We start from the raw sequence: 15,949 nt of genomic DNA on the forward strand, positions 1-15,949 counted from the left end.
TTATTTTTCACAAGCTTTGTCCACAAGATTCATTCTTGATGACAATAAAGTATATTATTATTATTAACTCTTCATTCTGTAAATTCAAGACAAATTCCACTCCTGCCAATTTCCTACTAATCACCCGCCCCGGTAAATCGCAAGGGCGGTCTACGCGTCTTCGGTGAGATCAAGAGACGTCAGAGTTAGCGGTGGCACCCCGATTCGCTTTTTTTCCGTTTGTGTCGGAACGGCTGCCTGAAAGACGCAGCAGAGGTGTGTTTCCTTGGCGCCGGCAGAGGACAGGTAAAACGAGATCGAGACGGATTCGACGGGAGTGCGAGAGCCATGTACGAGGGGCGAGTGAGAATTAGTGGAATTGCGGCGGAACGGGGTGGGGACAAGGTGGCGATACATTTTTTATATTTCGAAATACAATTTCATTCCATCGTAGATGGACGATGGCAACTAGTTTAGTGGTGATTTATTATGAATTCTTACAATAACCAGCTGACATTCTCACACGAGCAAGAGTCTTCAAAGGGGTGAACTTGTGCTGCAAGCTGAAGATCAATGAGGTCTCTGAAAAAGACAATGTTTGGTATGGATTTTAGGCTGGTGGCGTCATTGGTCCATATTTCTTTGAGAACGACGTTGGCCAGGCAATTTGACCCCGTAAGACATTTCCTTCTGAGGTTTCTATGCATATGAGGTCCATATTGTTATATAATTTGTTTCGATTTTCAACTAGAAACACATACATTTTTTTGGTGAAAATTGAAGGAAATTGTTCCATCATCAAAAAGTAATCTGTAGATCGACTAAAGTATATGATATAATAATAATAGCGTTTATTGCCCAACAGTTTCCAATTACAGAGCAAAACTAACATACTTGAATGATTAATAGTATTTGATATAAGATCAATACTATTTGATATAAAAAACATAAATGACTTATAGGTACGCAGATTTTTTTTTAATTTCACAGATACTGCAACAGAAAAGATCGATGTTAGTAGAGAGCTTGTTCGCATTACGACACATCAGATTGATTGGTGATTTCAACATCAAGTTAGTTTGTGCCCTTTTGCAAAAAAAAGTATTGATGTGCTTATAAGATATTCTTGGAACAAAGATATCAATTTCTGCTTATAGTACAGGACAATCCAATTTGCCATTCAATAGCTTATATAGAAATAAAACAGATGCCTGATTTCTTCTTTTTTCTAAGGCTACAAAGTCAAATCTGCATATCAGATCAGGGTAATCACAGTTTCTTGGAGGATAAGTTCCGGTCATTCTAAAAGTAAGAAATTTTGAAAACTTCTTTTGGACTCTATCAACTGCTGATGTGTATTGATGGTATATGGGGTTCCATATAATGGACCCATATTCTAGTTTTGGCCTTACCAGACTGAAATACAGAGAGGTCAAGGTTAGCATATTATGAACATTTTTGCAGTTCCTTATTATAAAACCGTATGCGCGGTAAGCTGAATTTATAATATGATTAATATGGTAGTTGAAAGTTAGTTGATGATCAAAATAGATTCCTAGATCCCTAATATTCTCAGCTCTTTCCAATATAAAGTTGTCTATGTGGTAAAGAAATTCTAGTGTATTAAGTTTTCTACTGAATGTAACAATTTTACATTTAGATATATTCTAAAATTTGTAAAAGATCAATCTCCTTTTGCATAATGTTACAATCATCTAAACTGTTTATAGATGTATACAGTTTCAAATCATCAGCAAACATTAATTTATTGCAAGTTATTGAGTTGCACAGATCATTAATAAATAGTAAAAACAATAAGGAACCGATATTGGATCCTTGCGGGACTCCGCTGGTTGCTAAATACACATCTGACGAAAAGCCGCGATAATATACGTATTGATTACTCCGCTAAGGTCTGATATGATATCATTATTTCAAGAAATAAAGTAGCCTAATTTTGGAATATATCGAATGATGGCGAAAAACTATCGTGTGTCTGTTCTGAAACGTTCATAATTTTTGTTATTTTATTTCCTATATATTTTCATCGTATGATATGTAGCATAAATGAAATATGTGACTATTTTCACAATCAATTTGACCTTGAATAGTTCTTCTCCAACATAATAATAATATTCAATGAAACTGGTTCATCTTCACCTACTGCTACTCTATCGCCGACTAGAATGCGTTTCAATTGAATTAGCTTAAGGATGTTCCAATATAATTTCGTCAGAAATCCTTTTGAGAAATTAAACTTTTCACCCACAATACCAAGATGATTTTTTGAATGAATTTGCAACAAAATACCTAATGACTACGCCTATGGTACAAAAGTATATCTTCTCTTCGATTTAAAACTACTCGGCATGTGTAAGTAGCACTAGATGCAATCGGAGGTACCACCAGAAACCAGAACTATTTGTACTTTGCTGATTGGAATCTCCGAAAAATCCCCGTTATCTACAGTTATTATCTCTCCTGTTGTCTCGGATTTATGAATTAATTCTGCATGCAATCTATGTTTACAACCATTAAATCGTAGTCATTTCCTGATGGGATTGCCATTTATCAATTTATTTGACAACCCCAAGATACAACTGAATGTAGTTGTGGCAAGAATTGAGATAAAATTGTCAGAAGAAGTCATTTTGACAATAAAATGATTGATATTCGAGAAATATGGTTTTTAGACTACCAATAAAGGTATACTACCACCAGCACTAAAAAAATGCAGTCAATTATTATAAAATTTGTTGGAATTGAAATTGAATCAAATACTTTACTCAATCTAGAAAACACTGTTTTGTTACGTTTCCAACCAATAATATAACGGTCCTTTCAGCTACACTCAATGAAAAAATATACACAATTCTAACAACGAAAAAAATGAAAACAACAATAAAAATTAATTGGCGCTCCGAGGCGACTTCATTGATTCCAGTGGCGCATTTGCTTTTTCAGCTGCAGGAAAACCCGGAAAACCTGCAGCACCACATCATCTGAAGATCTTGATCTAACAATGTCCTCTCTCTTATAAAACAAAATGTAGAGTGTCTCCAGAGGCTCCAATAGATTCAATACATCGCCAGCACTTCGTGACACGACTGTCGTCAAACTTAAACCAGTCCGTTTTGTCTTTGACCAAGTCGTAATAATGACCAAATTCAACGCCAGAACCACAGTGAACAATGACTGCATGAATATTATAATAGTGGTCTGCTAGGTTGAAATGTTCATCTATTTCGAACCTTTCAAAGAGTTTCTTGCTTCCGTTAGAGGTTGAGTCTTGTTTGAAAATCATCAGTGTTATTATTAGATTGACTGGTGCCTCAGATATACTTGTTTCCTTATAACAGTCAGTTAGTTTGGCGCATGTTTGACAATACAGTCGATCATCACCTGTTAAAAATTCCATTTTCAGATGATTTAACAATAACCTTTGCACGGACTGTTTGTTTGTCATACTAGGAAACGCTAGATGAAGTTCCAGAAATTCACATAAGTTTTCGCTACTTCTTGAACTTTTACTACAAAGTAAACAAGTGAGGATTTTTCCGGCAGAAGATTTACAAACACAAGACGAGATGGACTGTTCGGAATTATTCAATCCAGAGCGATCAGGAGTATTGAATTTGCTATTGTTTTGCTCACGAAGAGTATTCAACAAGGACCCCAAGAATTCGGAACAATCCTCTTGTTGTCCTAACGAGTATTTAGTGGACTTCAAAGACTCCAGGAAATCGGTTGGAGGGAAAGATGATACATTGATGATACTTGATGAATAAGTAGGAAACATTCCCGTTCTCGTTCATCATAATCAAATTTAAAATATCAATATAAAACGTAGTAACTCGATTGATTCGAAAATTCTGTGGCAAAATAAACTCAGGTTTGATGCTGGGGATGGCGTCAATGTTTTGGTAGGTTTCCGGGTTTTGCCGTGTTCTTCCCATTGGTTATTATCTCCAAAAGTTTCAACTGCAACTGCGGTAATCATCTTCAGCGGCTTGGTCGAAATACTCTTCTTGACGTGTCAACTGTCAGTTAACTGTCAGTCAACTGTTTTGACGTGTCAACTGTCAGCCAACTGTCTTGACGTGTCAACTGTTTTGACGTGTCAACTGTCACTCAACTGTTTTGACGTGTTAACTGTCACTCAACTGTTTTGACGTGTCAACTGTCAGGCAACTGTCTTGACGTGTCAACTGTCAGTCAACTGTCTTGACATGTCAACTGTCAGTCAACTGTCTTAACGTGTCAGCTGTCAGTTAACTGTCTTGACATGTAAACGGACAGTTGACACGTCAATATCAGTTTGTTTCAAAAGCTTAGCCTGTTTTTAGGAGTCTTCTTTGAAAATTGTATTTTCCACTGAACATAGACTTTACTGATGTCACTCTGTACTTTTTTGTATTATATTAGTTACTTTCAGATATTTTTAGATATTTTTTTCGTTAAAGTTACCTTAAAAGGGTGACTCTTTCATCGCAACAGCGTTGCATCTTACAAAAAATTATCAAAATATTTAAACTATGTATCTTATGCTATCTCCCATTTGGAATTTCATGAAACACAATAAAAATGACAGGTAGCTTGAATCTTATGATCAGTTACAGTTTGTTTGAAGTTGATTTACAATGTTTCATGATGAATTTCATCAGTTCCGATTTCCATTGTCTGATATTATATAAAATGATTTGAAATTCCTAAAAGAACCAAGACAAACTGAAAATTACAAGGAATAGCTGAAAATAACAATAATATTGAGCAGAAAAACTCTGAAATGAATGAAATTACATTGAAATGAAATACAAGCGAAAGAATAGAACAATTCAACAAAAAATAAAAAGTCAAAAACATTTTTGAGATTCCAAGCTAAGTTACTTCACGACAATGGAAACGTCATGAAGTGGCTTAGAATCTCTTATTTTTTTTTGTTTTTCTATTTTTTGTTAATTGTTCTATTTTTTTAATCGTATTTTATTTCACTATGATTTCATTTTAGGTTTTTTTGACTGATATTATTGTTATTTTCAGATATTCCTTGTAATTTTTAATTTGTCGTGGTTCTCTTAGGAATTTCAAATCATTTTTTATAATATTAGACAATGAAAGTCCGAACTGATGAAATTCATCACTTACTGTTTTTCGGTTGTTATTCAAATTGAGCGAGGCATACATTGATGCTAAAGTGAAATCTCAAAAAAATATAAGATGCGAATTCTACCGGTCCCACTGTATAACCTTATTACAATTTTCAATCGATAATTTTGAAACGTCCTTGAAAGACACTCTTAGCAATATTTAGAAGAAATAGATAAGTGTTGTTATGACTTCACGAATACCACGAATATTTTGACAAACCCCCGTAAAATTTTATTTCGACTACATCTTGTCGCCCTACGCTTCGTCATGTGTTGACTATTCACATCCGGATACGGACTACAATTGAGTTATCTCCACCGAGAATCTTGCGCTGCATCATCATTGTTCTTTGAATTGAGAGTATTAATGAAACGTATTCAGGGATCTTCAGAAGTATAGTGAATTCAATGATAGGGAGAAGTTTCAAAACATACGACAAATTAAGAAGGAGAAGCATGGAAATAAAACAAAACAAATATTTGTATGGTACAATAAAGTGAAGGTGATGACGTTGTCCTCTCGAAAACGCCATGTATCGGACACCAGACTTAACACTCGAATATAAAAAATAACCGACTGAGTCTTCTATCGATCGTCACCTTTACTTTTAGGCTTATCCTCTTTAGCCCGATTCAGATGTGAGCCTAGTTCCGATGATGAGACCTTGGCGGGTCGAAACATCGCTGCCTGATGTTGGATCACAAGTTCATCTGCAATAAAAAAGTTGATGACTGATTCAATTCATTTCCTAACCAGAAACATATCAGACAGAATGCGAAAAATAACATGACATTCGACGTGGATTCTATTACTACCAGTGTCTGCTCTGAGGATGAAAACTAAGCTCGATGACTTTCTAATCAATGTATGTTAGAGTATATGGGTATGAGAGGTACAGTATACAATCTTTTGAAATCATATTCAAGTGGAAGAAAAAGTGCGAATTCAAAACCACATAAGCAAGGAACAAATTATTACATGTGGTGTACCACAAGGTACCGTGTTAGGGCCTTTACTTTTTACTTTTTACCTGAACAATCTATTCATTACAGAAGCTGAATGTGAAATAATAAGTTTTGCGGACGACAATGTCCTGTTTCCAGAAAGGAACAAATGATTACATGTAGTGTACCATAAGGTGCCGTGTTAGGGCCCTTACTCTTTACTGTTTACATGAATAATCTATTCCTCACAGGAGCTGAATGCGAAATAATAAGTTTTGCGACGACAATGTACTGTTCCCTGAAAGTGACACGTAACAGGAATCAAAATATATAAATGTAGTTTAAAAAACGAAAAAACACGCTTTAAAAGAACATCGAACTAAAAAGTTAAAAATATATGTTTTTTAAATAAGTCTAAAACAATAACGAACGAAAAATATTAGTATCATTGTGAAAAAAGCGAAGGGCGCTTGATATAAAAAAAATATGACAAAAAGCACCCACAATAATACCTACTATTATTTTTCGTTCGTTATTGTTTCGAGCTAACAAAAAAATTTTTTTTTAACTTTTTAGTTCGATGTTCTTTAGTTTTTTAGTTTTTTTAAAGTATATTTATTTTTAATTTTTTTAGTTTCGTATGCTATAAAAGCGTGTTTTTCGGTCTTTTTGAACTATATTTATTTTATCTAAGCTTTGGGATCCATCATCCGTATATTGTTTAGAAAAGTTAGCATTGATATTTTCCGATTCCCGAGAGGGAGCCTGAAAATCAGCTACCAAGCCCAAGGATAATAATAATAATAATAATAATAATAAGGACGTAAGGACCCGAAAAATGATGCATCTCTATAGGAGTTTGCATTCCAAATCGTCCGTTCCACGGTTGTACTTCCCCCGACAACAGGGAGGTCGTGGACTTTTGAGTTTGGAGTGTCTACATGACAGAATGGTACTGGATATAGCCTGTAAAGTCGTCAGGAGTTCGGATCCCCTTCTCTGCATGGTCCGTGACCATGAGAGAGCAGGAATTGGAGCATTTCTCCTTAGGGCAGCTGCTCGAGCAGCTGATGAACTCGGTATAGTATTCGACTCTGAACGAGGTGACTACAGCTCTGTCACCGTTCAGCAAAAAGCTCAGATAAAAGCCGCAGAGATCACCTTACTTCTGCGGAGACACAGGGATAAGCCAATGCATGGGGTCTTCTTCAATAACATTGAAGACCTTGGCTTATCAAAGCGCCTGACGTTCGCTTTTCTCAGGTCGAGTGGGCTGAAGTCGGAAACTGAGGGGTTCATCATGGCTTGCCAGGATGGTGTCTTCAACACCTTAGTCTACCGCAGTCGCGTGATGGGTATAGAGGTTCCTGACACAAGGTGCAGGGCCTGCCGCGAGGCGCCCGAGACCCTAATGCACTTGCTATCAGCATGTCCAGCATATGCGGTCTCGGCCTATATCTATCGACATAACGCGGCCCTAAGAGTGCTATATTACCATCTACGGCACTCTTACGGTATTGACGAGACACCGGTGTTGCCCTACGCTCCGGGGATATTGAATCCGTTGTGGGGAACGAGAAGTGCCGAATTTATTGGAACTATTCGTTCCCCACCCTCAGGCTCATACAAGCTAATAAGCCTGATGTAGTCCTTCTCGACTACCAGACCAAAACGATATTTGTCGTGGAGTTTTCAGCTCCTGGCGAGACGAATATCGTCAGAAAAGAGGAGGAAAAACGGATAAAATATCGAGATTTTCTCTTCGAACTCCGCAGACTTTATCCAGATCACTCTGTCAAGATGGTTGTTCTGATTATTGGAGTTCTTGGTGGAATGATGTCTTCTCTACTCTCGAATCTCAAAATCTTACCGGCTTGCCGCACTAAGGCAGAAATTTTAGCCGCACAGATGCAGAAGGCTGTCATTCTTGGCTCACTGCGTTTGCTCAGGGCACATGATTCTCGGACCCAATGATCACTTACCCCACGGTGTGGGGAGTGGTCATTGGTTGATTATGCTGGCGCGCCCTCCCGAATGTATCGGGGCTTCGGGGGATAGGGCCTGACCAGCGCACACTACGGTGAAAAAAAAATAATAATAATAGTCATTCATTTCTTTAATACAGTTACAAACCATATGGAAAAAGTCACTTGTATACAGTTAAAATACAATAATACAAATACTAAAAAATTGATTTCACCGCAAATTGCCACGACAAATATTCGTCCAGTTTATGAAAACACTGTTCTGTCAAAAAGGATTTTAAATTATATTTGAATGATTGTTTTGTCATGCAGTTTTCTCACATTTGAAGGAAGAGCATTGTATATTCTAGGAGCGATATGAGGTGAGTTATTTTGAATTTTCCGAATGGAATTGAAAAATCATTCTTTTATCTTGTATTGAAACTATAATTTTGTTTGTTCCTCATATAAATTTCATCATTATTGTCGAATACTATCATACTCAACTCTGATATGACTAGACATGGTAATGTTAATATTTTCAGTCTCTTGAATATATCTTTGCATGAATCAGTCTGTGAAAGCCCCGTCATTGATCGTAATTTTTATTTTTTGATAATAAGAAAACACCGCAGTCTTCGTAGATTTTTTGTTCAAATATCCATGTTGGTTTCTCGAAATTGTATCATATTCATGACAAAATGACATTAATCTTTCTAAAAAATAATACTCGAATACTTTGGAAAAAGTTGAAGGTACTGTGACTGGTCTGTAATTTTCAAGGCTCTGACGACAGTTATTTTCATATCCAGGTGTTATTTTACCACATTTTTGCAATTCTGGAAAACTGCCAGAAGACAATGAGAGATTTACCATAAAAGTAAGTGGTACAATAAGTTCTGATAGGATGGCATGAGAAAAAAATAATTTGGAAGTGATATAACGTTACACAGTAACGTTTCAGTTCGGGAGAAAATTTTTGTAGGTTAAAAAGGCCTTTTAAATTTTGACTAGATTGTTTTATTTCATGTGTGATCCATTTCTTTTTATTCTGATTTTGTCTAGTAAAAAACTATGATGTATTCTATATAGATTCAGGAGAATAGCAGACATATTTGTAAGCTCATGTAGTAAGTAGGTAAAGCAAACCCCTGTAAATTCCGTAACGAATTACAGTTTTCAATTTTTTGTGAATTGAGGAACGGTCAAAAACCTTGAAGAAACTCAGATTATCCTATAAAACTGAAGAGATTTCGATGGTACCAAGCTTTCTCCCAATTACCAATCGGCAATACTTAAATGTTTTGTCCTCGTGCCGCGCGCTTAGATTTCACAAAAGCCGAAATTATCCACACCAGACCAAATCGATAATTTCTAAGCGATTTCGCATGCCGTGGATCTTGAAAAGCCATTGCTGCCTGTCCCAAAACTCGTCGAATACAAGACGAAGCCTATCCCTGAAAATTACCGTCCGATATAATTGCTCGAAGAAACGCCGAACCCGGTTATTAAGCGGCAAAAAATCCTAACAATAAACATGAAGTTGCGTGAATTCTGAAATTCACATTTTTTGATAATAACGGAAATCAGAGAAAGTGTGCTGGCTAGGTTGACCTCTTAGACGCCGGGAAGGTGAGACCTAAGGCGGAAAGAGTCTGGAGATAACGACGATTTGGATGTTCGGAGGTTTCACGAAGGGATTTGAACATCTGAAAATGAGTTGTTTATACAGTGTGACCCATTTTTAATGGAAACACCCCCTGAAATTTGAAGTTGTAAATCGATTTTAATAATTATTTTTAAATGTCAAGCACTAAAAGGTCTACCTTGGTACAAAATTTGAAATGTTTATTAAAGTTTCAGGGCATACTACGATATTTTTTTTTAGTCGAAAATCGGGATTTTTTATTAGCGATTTTTTTATTGAAAAAATCACTACGCCACTGGATTCAGAGTGCCTCTAAACAGGTGTGACCGAAATTTCATGGAAAAATATTCATTATTAACAATGTTATGACAACTCAAAAATTCGAAAACTCACACAGCTAACAGTCACAATATATCATTTTGTTTTATGATTTCAACAATAAAGTGCCGCCAGATGAAAAAAAAAAAAACAAATAGCGTAAATATTTTTAATGAAAATAACGGAATTACATTCACAAAATTCAACTAACAATGAAGCAAAAAATTTTAATAAACGTAACTAATAACTAATTATTAAAATGTTTCGATTCAGTGCAACAATTAATTCTAACTCATATTCTAGTAGCCTCTACTAATCCACCACTTATTTCGATACATGTGTCGTAGCGCTTACGAATGTTTCTGATTACGTTCCTTAGTTCTTGAGGGCTAATATCTGCACATACCTGTCGAATTCTTGCACAAAGTTCATTTCTATCTCTTGAGCGGTTTTTGTAAACCTTTTGTGTGAGAATTCCTCAGAGAAAAAATTCCAAAACTGTGAGGTCTGGAGATCTGGGTGGCCACTCTATAAACGAACTACCACGGCCTATGCATCGGTTTGGAAAATGTTCGTTAAGCCATTGCCTCACAGCTCTGGCATAATGAACTGAACACCCATCTAACTAGACAATTAAATTTGTTCGTTCATTGATTGGCAGCTCGTGAATAGCATCCCAAAACTCTGTGTTTAAAAATTCTAGAAACCTCTGAGCATTAATGTTTTCCTCAAAAAAGAAAGGACCAATAATTCGTTCGTTCAATATCCCACACCAGAAGTTGATTTTTTGGGAATACTGGCTTTTACAGTTTATTACCAGTTAGGATTATCCGTTGGCCAATAGCGACAATTCTGTGATGACACTACTCCATTTGTAGTGAAAGTGGCTTCGTCGGTATATAAAATTATTTTTAGGAAATTTCTATTGTTTAAATATTCCCCTGGGCCCATAAACAATATTCCAGGCGTCTTGCTTCGTCGCCTTCTTGAAGTGTGTGTGAAAATTTTGGATTGAAAGGTTTAATTTTCTTCGCCTTGAGACATCTCCGAATAGTTTCTCGTGGAATATTCAAATCTAAAGTGGCATTCCTTGTACTGGCATTTGGATTATTTCCGAAATAATCTAAAATGATTTGATCATTCCTGTTTCGTCTTTGTACAGGATTACTTTTTAACATCATTTTTGATACTGCACCAGTTTCATTGAATATTTTATTTATTTTTATTTACCGTACCGCAGCTAATACGAGGACGATCTGTATAGGGTGTTTTTTGTAACTGGTAGCTGTGTGAGTTTTCGAATTTTTGAGTTGTCATAACTTTGTTAATAATAAATATTTTTTCATGAAATTTCGATCACACCTGTTTAGAGGCACTCTGAATCCTGTGGCGTAGTGATTTTTTTAATGAAAAAATCGCTAATAAAAAATCCCGATTTTCGACTAAGAAAAAATATCGTAGTATGCCCTGCGACTTCAATAAACATTTCAAATTTTGTCCCAAGGTAGACCTTGACATTTCAAAAAAAAATTATTAAAATCGATTTACAACTTCAAATTATAGGGGAGTGTTTCCATTAAAAATGGGTCACACTGTATATACAGAGTGAGGAAAAACGGCCATAATTCACCGAGATGTAGAGAAGGCTCAGTTGGTTTGAATTCAGCCTTCTCAAATTCTGAAAAGATTATAATTTTTCGCCTCTTTTCAGTTTATTACTATATAGGGCGTTCCATCGAAAACTTGACCTCCACTGTAAGTCAGAAACGGACATTTAATCGAACATTTCAAAGGACACATCATTTTCATTTCTGATTTTAGTCGAGCTTTTGAGACTCTAAACTATGATCTACTTCTCGCCATTTTAAACTATATGGGATTATCGGGTAGTGCTAGCAGACTTCTTGAATGTTACATCATAAACAGGGAACAAAAAGTGTGCCAGGGTGGAATCTATTCAAACTATCTAAAACTTAAGTCAGGTGTGCCACAGGGTTCAATATTGGGTCCACTACTGTTTACAATGTATTCATCAAACATGTTGCGTAGTCTAGAACACTAAAAACGAACACTAAAAACGAGCAAGAAATCCACGTCAGTTTCCGTTTGAAACAGTTTATCTCGAAAACGGTTCAAAATAGAAATAGTATTATCTGAACAAAGTTAATCTAAAATTGGATGTAGAGCTCAAAAATGTTTAAAACATACAGGGTGTTCCATTTGAAAAAATTGAGTTCCACTCATTTTTTCATGAAATCAAAGTATCTGCATTTTTTGAAGACCCAGTATGAGGCAAATGAAAATATGACTCGGAGTGGAGATCCTCATAGTATCATTCCACTCCATTTCAAATTTGATCGTTTTGGTGCAAGAGAGTTCAAAATTATCAGCATTTATATAAGTTCATGTTTGGTAAAAAAATATCGAAATTAATTTATATCTTCTAAACGGTAATAGATAGGTATAGGGAAATAGTTTATGAATTTGTTGACAAAGTGATAATGAAAATCATAATATGATATTATATACGGGGTGTTCCATTTGCAAAATCAAAGAAGCCGCTACTTTATAGTAGAAGCGACAACGCCGCTTCGTCTAAAATAGTTGACGTATGTAGTAGTAGTAGTGTGTAGTAGTTGACTTATGCATACTGTGGAATTTTCAGGTTGATCCGTTGAATAGTTTGCCAGAAACGGCTAATTAACGCTCATCATGAAAAGCCCTGTATATATAGATTCAAATACATCAGGTCTCTAGTCTGAGGAAAACTAATATCATTACTTTGGGTACATTGAACTAGTACTTACGCGCAGTTAGATGTTTCTTCACGTACCGATAAATAGTATATTTTTCTTTGTAAAAATTTTACAATATTTACAAAATAACTTATAGTGGTGAAGTATTTTTTTTTAAAACTGTGTTTCCATTCCCGAAATACAATCGGCCTCTTCTACTTTGCATCGAACGCCTTAATTTAGCTCAGCCGCGTTATATCGTAAAACGAAGGCAAACGCTAACAAAACAAAAGGCCATTTCAACAAACATAAAGTCAGGTCAACAAACCATTCATCTGCCTTCGCGAAAAGAGACCTCTCTAACCGTTTATCTTTTCAAATCGACTATACACCCAGAAAGGCGTTGATGCCTATAAGGATCCTGTTAAAAATGTATTATTTTTTCGTTTGAAAGTACCGCCTGGCGCCTAGCTACGGGCCTTAATTTATTAATTAAGCTCGAACGCTTTGGCTCTTTTGTTTCTTCACTGTTCTCGCTATCTGGATTTTCAATAATTTCTCGAGTGCTTGCCTATTGAACAAATGCTGATAATGATAACTCTTTTTCGTATATTACATCATTCAGAAAGGAAATCGTCGGGTGTGGCTTTTTCTGATAGGCATGATGACAAATTTTGAAATACTGTTCCATAATGTTGAAAATATATTATATTATAGGTAGGTATATATAATATAAACTTCGATTTATAAGTTTAAAAATCGCACCAAAAGACTTCAAAGGTGTCAAGGCGTCACTTGTGACGTCACGTTCAAGTAGATTACATATAAGCAGTACAAGTTCTTCCATAAATTTGGTGATAACTATTATCTATTATTAAATATGAATTCAAAAGTGTATCGATGATGTACAGTCGCTCAGTGTAGTAATACATCAATAAAAACTCAGAACGAGTTATTTGTGTTCGTCCCGTACTTGCAAGACGTTATTCAGCAAGAATGTTGCCCAATACTCAGGTTTAGTTTCGTAAAGATCACTTTGGCGTGAGTATTTACCTACATTTGTAGATTATAAACCAGTATTATTTTGGTCCAGGATCAGATTCAATAATTCACAAACTTTGTTGGGGTTAGGTTTTATCTCTCGTATCTTTCATCCTTGTTATGTCACCTTTTGGTGTTTCTTTCTTTTTCAGATTTTCCCAGGATGTATCTTCCTAGAATATTGCCATGTCATCTGCAAAACTAATGATATCTCCGTTGGTCTGTGAGGTGAGTACATTATTCATGTAGATAATAAATAATACCGGTCTCAATATTGTACCTTGCGGCACCCCATATTGTACTATTCTGTCTTCACTCAGTGTATTATCGATTATGTCTGCAGCAACTTCACTTAGCGCCCTAGGACCTAAGTGATATGCATCGGTATAGAAAATTGTAAATATTTCGAAAACGATCACCTCCAGCGTTTTTGAGAAAATGTACTTTTTTTACTTGGAAAAGCTGTGGAAATTACCATGAAAAGTACCAAAAGTTCACTGTCAAAAAAGTTAGGGCAATTTGAAATGAATAAATGAATTAATACGAAATTATGATTTCGCTCGTCAAAATAACTTATGCAAATAACTTATTTTTTGTGAAAGTCATTTTTTTAGAACCAACAAAAAAGATCAATTTCAACACCCTGCATCTCACTTCACTAACTCTTTTCGAAAGCTTCTGATAATTCCTCTTCCATATTGTCTGTTACTCTATCACTGTCCTCATTTAAATCAATAATGAATTTATTTCCACAATTAATATGGAAGTGTCCACTCTCTAATAGTCTTTTTCAACTAAAATTACTTTTTTAGTCCTTTTCTGTCAGACTTCTTCGGTAATATTAGAGACTTCTTCCTCAATTAGCTCTATGTCCTTCTTATAAAATTTTGGAAAATAATTTTTACGCCTGATGCTCTGTTTCAATTTTCCTCAAATCAACTCGATGGGATTGAAAACTATTACACTATTCGTATCCAAATTTGGGATCAATGTGTTTTCAAACCATTCCTCGAAAATAGTAGCTTCTATGTCCTTATGATAGTAAACATTGCAGTCCTCATGTTTATTTCCACATAATTTCAAAGAATTCGGAACCCATCTTTTAATTCCTCCGCAGGCATGTTAGGCGAACACACTCTCGAACCATCAGTCCACCTTTTGTAACTGTGTCGTGGGTGTCATACCAAGTTTCGTCCGATTAGAAAATTTTCCTTTGTTCTTTTCTATATTTAGTTATTTGTTTTAAGTATTTGTTACGCAATTCCACTATTCTTCTGCTTTCCATAACTACTTGACGTTTTTTCATTATTTTAAATCTAAATCCTAGTTTCTTTATGCAATTCTGAAGGGTTTTGTCAGAGCAGCTGATTTTATGGCTATTCTTTTCGGAAAAAACCGAAACTGATTCTACTTGATGGTTTAGACCTCCAATTTCTTGAATAATTAATTATTACCGTGATGATATCATCCATGTAACTTTAAACAATATAATTATCATTACTTGTCTGTGTCGATATATATTTGCAAGTGCCACAAAAAATTTAAATATTTCCAATAGGATAGTTAGAAAACTTTATTTATTTTTCATATTTTCATTTTCTTTTTTTTTCATTAGTTAATTATCCAGGGATTAATTTCCGTATAGTTTTTACCTAAAGTAAAGATGTGATCATTATAACCGTCTGTTGGAAGTAATTTGCAGGTTGAGTGGAAGAGCGCTGCTTCTCAACTCTTGTTGAGAAAGCACGAACTCTGCCTTTTGTCAGAATTGTAAATGTTATATATAGGTATATATATATATATATATATATATATATATATATATATATATATATATATATATATGTATGTATATATATCTACTTTTCTTTCACGTTATCATATGTATAGGTATCTATATGTATATGTTGTGATTTTCTGGCAATAAAATCGATTATTATTATTATTATTAAATATTCAATTTCTTCCTTAAACAATCCTATATTGTTTATTTCAATGATTTTATTAGATGAACATCTGAATGTTTTGATAATCCTGTATCACATCGCGTCTTGCGTTCATAAGGTTTGTTTTTGACTATTTTACGTACAGTTGAGAAAGAAATTTCGGTCAAATCTGGTGTTGCTTGTAATAGTTTGTTTCCTTCGAAACCAAATTCGAGATGTAGATTCT

General features: G+C 35.1%; 1 protein-coding gene and 1 long non-coding RNA gene across 2 annotated transcripts in view; one reads left to right on the forward strand and one right to left on the reverse strand.

Annotated features, from left to right (window-relative positions):
- The window catches only part of LOC141484612 (uncharacterized), a 431,842-nt gene that overhangs the window by 179,557 nt on the left and 236,336 nt on the right, over positions 1–15,949 (reverse strand). The window lies entirely within an intron of this gene.
- Dll (homeotic protein distal-less) overlaps positions 13,883–15,949 on the forward strand; it is a 164,120-nt gene continuing 162,053 nt past the window's right edge. Inside the window, exon 1 of the mRNA XM_074179615.1 lies at positions 13,883–14,005. The gene's annotated coding sequence lies outside the window, so the exon portion shown is untranslated. The remainder of the gene's footprint in view (positions 14,006–15,949) is intronic.

Source organism: Leptinotarsa decemlineata, unplaced genomic scaffold, assembly GCF_025532065.1.
Source record: "Leptinotarsa decemlineata unplaced genomic scaffold, Ldec_3_MD MMD2_tig00026282_RagTag_RagTag, whole genome shotgun sequence".
NCBI lineage: Eukaryota > Metazoa > Arthropoda > Insecta > Coleoptera > Chrysomelidae > Leptinotarsa > Leptinotarsa decemlineata.